Source organism: Scylla paramamosain, chromosome 38 (assembly GCF_035594125.1).
Source record: "Scylla paramamosain isolate STU-SP2022 chromosome 38, ASM3559412v1, whole genome shotgun sequence".
NCBI lineage: Eukaryota > Metazoa > Arthropoda > Malacostraca > Decapoda > Portunidae > Scylla > Scylla paramamosain.
The window spans coordinates 6,136,235-6,141,872 of record NC_087188.1 but is presented as its reverse complement, the minus strand read 5'-3'; the positions used below and the strand labels follow the sequence as shown (position 1 = coordinate 6,141,872).

Below are 5,638 nucleotides of genomic sequence, written 5' to 3'. Positions count from 1 at the left end.
TTTCATGTTCCTTTTCCATTATATCACTATTATAATTATATTTAAGACAATGAACACTTTATCCAGGACTCCTCCTCAAAATCATTACACGGTAAGATGGTGTAATACGTTAGAAAGAAGCTAAACCATGAGTAATAATGAAGATAAAAGAGACAAACAAGAATAGGTTAGTTTACGCCGCATTACGTCACCGCCACTATGAGAGAGAACGGTACTGGCAGGACAGACTGAGAGAGAGAGAGAGAGAGAGAGAGAGAGAGAGAGAGAGAGAGAGAGAGAGAGAGAGAGAGAGAGAGAGAGAGAGAGAGAGAGAGAGAGAGAGAGAGAGAGAGAGAGAGAGAGAGAGAGAAAAAAGTAGAAGAAAAAGGAGAAGAAAAAAAAAATAAAAGAAGAAAATATTTACACCATCAATTTGCGATCATCTCAACTAAAATCTTAAAGGAAAATCAAAACATATGATTCTTCTCAAGCCAATGGAGCGATAACTCGAACACATTACTTATGAAAAACCCCCGAGTCAGCCTAGCCTATCTTGAGTCACGGGAAGGGAACAATGGCTGATGAAGGGACGCAAGGACACAGGGACGAGAAAGGTTGCTGACGAAGGGACACAGGGACACAGGGACACAGGGAAGGGAACGGTGGCTGACATAGGAACACAGGGACTGCCATATGTAGGCCCGATGTCTTCTTATTTTCCTTGTTTTCTTACGTTCTTGTGTTGTTACGGTGCATCTAAGACACGACAGCAGAGGGGATGATAAGGAAAAGGCAAGAGAAGGATATAAGATGCATTTGGTTGTAGTGATGATAAGAAAAGGTGTTTAGTAATATGAAAGGTGTGACAAGAAGCTTCAGTTTTTTTTTCAACTTTCGTGTTTGTAAAGTTATGTCTTATTTGATCTGATTTAATGCTTATCATAAAAAAAGTAAGAAAGAGAAAAAAGTGAACATGTAAATTTTACTTTTCCATTTTGTCTTCTTTAGTATTCATCGTTGTAATGCAAGACGAGTAGTGTTGTAGATTTGAAGTGAACAGTAGTAGATATTGAGAAAACTACTACTATTACTACTGTTATTAATTCTTGTACTCACCGAGCTTGTTGCCTGTTCTCCTCTTGACCCGAAGACATATTGTTCTCGACCTTATGCACTGCGGGGAGAGAGGAAAATTTATGAAACATCAGTAAACACACACACACACACACACACACACACACACACACATGTACAGGTGCACATACAGGAATATACAGAAGAAAGAAGAAGAACAAAATGAATGATAAAGAAAAAGAAGAAGAAGAAGAAGAAGAAGTAGTAGTAGTAGTAGTAGTAGTAGTAGTAGTAGTAGTAGTAGAAGAAGAAGAAGAAGAAGAAGAAGAAGAAGAAGAAGAAGAAGAAGAAGAAGAAGAAGAAGACAACGAAGAAGAAGAAGAAGAAGAAGAAAAAGAAGAAGAAGAAGAAGAAGAAGAAGAAGAAGAAGAAGAAGAAGAAGAAGAAGAAGACAACGACGACGACGACGAAGAAGAAGAAGAAGAAGAAGAAGACGAAGAAGAAGAAGAAGAAGGAGGAGGCCTGGAAGGTGAACGTAAGGGGGCTGCGGGCTGGGTGGAGGTGGGGCGGGGGAGGGGGAGCGGGGAGGCATCACAACCCAGCCTTCACCCAGGGCAATGGAGCGAGGCATTAGACAGCGGAGCCACAACGCAGACACATTATTCACTGAAGCCTCCCAGACTCCCCGTGACGGAGGCAACCCCAGCAACCCCAATATCTAATAGAGGACAAAACAAACTCATATTCATCACATATTGAGAGTCTTAATAAGATATTGATTCCAGACTTCCTCAATGGTTAACGGAAAAAGATTTTGCTTTTACGTGATTTCAGAATATTAAAGGAAATTTGTTTATTGAGTGTTATTACGAGGAATTACAACGATTACTTAAGGTCGTATTAAAGGACTACAAATGATTACTTTGAAAACAAAATAAGGGACCAGGCAGATCTCTAGGGATAGAAATGGCCGATTACATAATATATACAATAAAGAAAAGATAAAAAAAATGTTAAAAATGACAAAGCATCAGAAAAGGAATACTCGTAAAACAAAAGATTACAAAAGGATTACACAACATAAAATAAAGAATGAATTATATACAAAACAAATTACTAAAAATTTAAGACTGATTAAATTCTAGCAAAAAGAAATAAAGAAACCAAGGAATTTTTATTAATTTTGTGTGTTCGTTTATTTATTTATTTATTTTTATTTCTTTATTTGTTTAACTTTCACATATTTGGGAGGATGAGCAAGGGGACAAAAAAATAAAAGGAATAAAGGTGCAGTACCTCGCCGCTCCAAAAATAAGAAAAAAAAAAAAAAAAAAAAATATATATATATATATATATATATATATATATATATATATATATATATATATATATATATATATATATATATATATATATATATATATATATATTTGGCTTGTTTAGTTTGAGGCGTCTTGACGCGCCTCCCTGAAACAGTTGAAATCGTGGGAATGAGGAAAAGCAAGAATATGTAGAGTTCCTGAGTTGATAAGTGAAAGGGAGGAAAGAATGAACATAGCGGTTAACTCTTGCATTAGTGACGTGGACAAAATGTGCGTGAGAGTAAGTAGAAGTCCTGTGCAGTGATGGAGCATGGAGACAGCACGTTCAGAAGAAGAATCAATATGGAAATAACAGTAGAAGACAAAAAGAGATACAGCACTGAGGTGGTGAGTGTGAGAATCAAGACTGCGTGAGACGAAAAGCTTGTGGCTCCGCTGTGGCTAGGAGGCCGTGAGTTGTCCCGCCCATGTGTGAGAGCAGTAACCCATGCATGGACAGACAAGGCCCCAGTATAGAATGTGCAATTGGAAGAAGGAAAAGTATTGGTAGAAGCAACGAACATCAACCTCATGAACACTGTTTTGAGAGAAGAGATGTGAGATTTCCAGTTGAGTTTGTTAGTGAAGACCAGGCCAAGTATGTTCAGTGTTGAGGAAGGCGATGATAGTTGAGCATCACCGAAGAGGAGATACTTGTCTGGAAGGTTGTGTCGAGTTGACAGATGAAGGAATAGAGCTTTGGAAACACTGGGCAACACAAAATTTGTTCTGGCTCATTCAGAAATTATAGAAATTAGGTATTCTGTGGCTCCTCTGACGGGATTATTTCTTTCCTGCTGTGTCCGGGAGTCTGGCAAATGACGATGAGAGATGCAGGGTACAGTCACCAGCGTAAGAATTAACAGGGCAAGGAGTTAGACTGAGAAGATCATTTGCGAATGACAGGAACAGTGTGGGTGATAGGACAGGGCCCTCTGGAGCACCACTTTAATAGGCTGAGGAGAAGAAGAGAAAAACAGTGGCTATCATTGCTCCAATAGAACGGGCAGAAAAGAAACTTGAGGTAAAGGAGTAGAGAGAAGGATGGCAACCATGTAAAGGAAGCTTACAAATTAATACAATGATCCTCTTTCATACAAGACGTGACCTGATCTGACCTGAGGAAGATAGAAACCATATGAGGGAAGTTTAGAAATTAATACAATAACCTTTTATTGAGGTACAAGAAATGACCTGATATGACCTGAAGAAGATAGAAAACGTTAGATGGAAACTTAGAAATAAATAGAATGACCCTCTTTTAGACGTGACCTGATATGACCTGAAGAAGATGGAAACTGTTTGAAGGAAGCATAGAAATGAACACAGTAACCCTCTCATACAGGTACAAGACGTGACCTGATCTGACCTGGTGTATGTGCGAGATGACCTCCGTGTGGGTGGCGTCCTCTAGGCTCTTGCCGTTGACCTCCAGGATCTCGTCCCCCACTTCGAGGTCAGCTTTGTCCGCCGGGGAGCCTGCGGGAGGAATACGTGGGCGTGAGTGGGCGGGGAGCAGAGGTGAGTGGGTAGGAAGTGTGGGAAGGGAGCGGGGAGAAGCAGGAGGGAGTGGGAGGCTACAGCAGCGGTAGTGAAGATGTTTCAATGGACTATATTCTGAAACACTGCTGCGCCTCACCACCACTACTTTCAAGAGGCTCAAGATGAAGTTATTCGGGTTTTTGAGTGTTTATCTGTTCTAGTGAAAGATTAACATAATTTCTACATTACTAACGGGAGAAACAGTCCTGACAACCCCGCTAATCATCCCCGTGACCTTTGAAATAGTCGTGGTGAGAGAGCAAAGCGTTTCTGAATACTGACTTACGTATGTTGCACGATCTTAGCTCTTAATGTAACACTGACATCTGCTTTCATGTTTATATTCTGTCCTCTTCATTTATTCCTTCTATTTTATTCCTTAATTCTTCATTTCTTCCCTTCTTCCATTCTCATTCCATATTCTTCCTTTTGTTTTCGTGTTTCATCTTTTATTAGTGTTTCTTTACGCAGACTGAAAGAGTAAGGAGCAGAAGTGAGTTGGAATAAGAGAACAAACATGAGTAGTTACGAAGGAATGAAGGAGTAAGGAGTGTGATTAGAAGTAAGTAGGCGAAATAGGAGTACTTATGAAGGAGTGAGGGAGTGACAGAGTACTAAAACGAAGTAGGAACTAGTATAGGATTAGATATGGAGGAGTGAAGGGGTGAAGGAGTGTGACAGTGTTAGGAGAGAGCAGGATGGTGTAGGATTAGATATTTCCAAGTGGAGGAGTGAAGGAGCGTGATGGAGTGGTAAGGAGGGAGTAGGAGGGAGTAGGAGTATGTGAAGGAGAAAAAGAAAGTAGTTGGATTTGCAGGAAAAAAAAAGTTTGTTTACTTCATATCGCCATAACCTTTTTGCCTCGTTTCCTCTCCTCCTCCTCCTCCTCCTCCACCTCCTCTTCCTCCTCCCACTGCTCTTTTCTTCCTCCATTTCCCCTTCTCTTTTCTCTTCTCACTTTATATATATTTTTCCTATTATCGTTTCCTTTTTCCTTCCTTTCCTTCTTTTCCCTTCTTCCATCTTACTTTTCCTTCCTTCCTCTCTGAATTTTATGACTCAAAATTTTCTCTTCTTTCCCTTTCTTTTCGCTTTTTTACTTCTTTCTCTCACCCTTCCTTCTCCTTCTCTCTCCTCCTTTCTATACTTACCTTATTTTTTTCCTTTTTAGTCCTTTGCTTCTGTTTTTCCCTTCTCTTCCTCCACACTTTTCTATTTTTGTCTCTACCTCCTTGATTTTTCTCCTTTCCCCCTCTTCCTGCTCTCATTGCCACCCTTGCCTAAATCTTTCCTTTTTCCTTCATTCCCTTTCGTTTTTCACTTCTCGTCCCCTCACCTTTCCCTTTCCAGCCTCCTCCCTCCTCTCCTCCACTTCCTGCCTCAGAAAGGTGACGCATTTCCACACAAACTTGGTCTATTCGTCTTAATTTCCTCAGTAAACAGGAAACACTCCGGGGGACAGAACACACCCCTGCGGCACATCCCTAGATGGCGCTGCTGGGCGGCGCGACTGTAATATTTTGTTGCATCTTAAAATGAACGTTTGTGGTTTAAATTTTAAATACTAGTGTTGGGTTAGGTTCTCATATTTTGTTCTATAATCCTAAGGTTTTACTTCTCTTGGTTCTTTTCTACTCCAATACACATCTTAAGTATCTGTAGTGTTTGTTTTATTTAAGTTT

General features: G+C 40.0%; 1 long non-coding RNA gene across 1 annotated transcript in view; it reads right to left on the bottom strand.

The window, feature by feature from the left end:
* Window positions 1-1,124: 1,124 nt before the first annotated feature.
* Window positions 1,125-5,638, bottom strand: part of LOC135091626 (uncharacterized) — a 59,506-nt gene continuing 54,992 nt past the window's right edge. Inside the window, exons 4-5 of the long non-coding RNA XR_010262575.1 lie at window positions 3,784-3,893; window positions 1,125-1,153 (exon numbers count right to left, since the gene is read on the bottom strand). This is a non-coding gene — a long non-coding RNA (uncharacterized LOC135091626). The remainder of the gene's footprint in view (window positions 1,154-3,783; window positions 3,894-5,638) is intronic.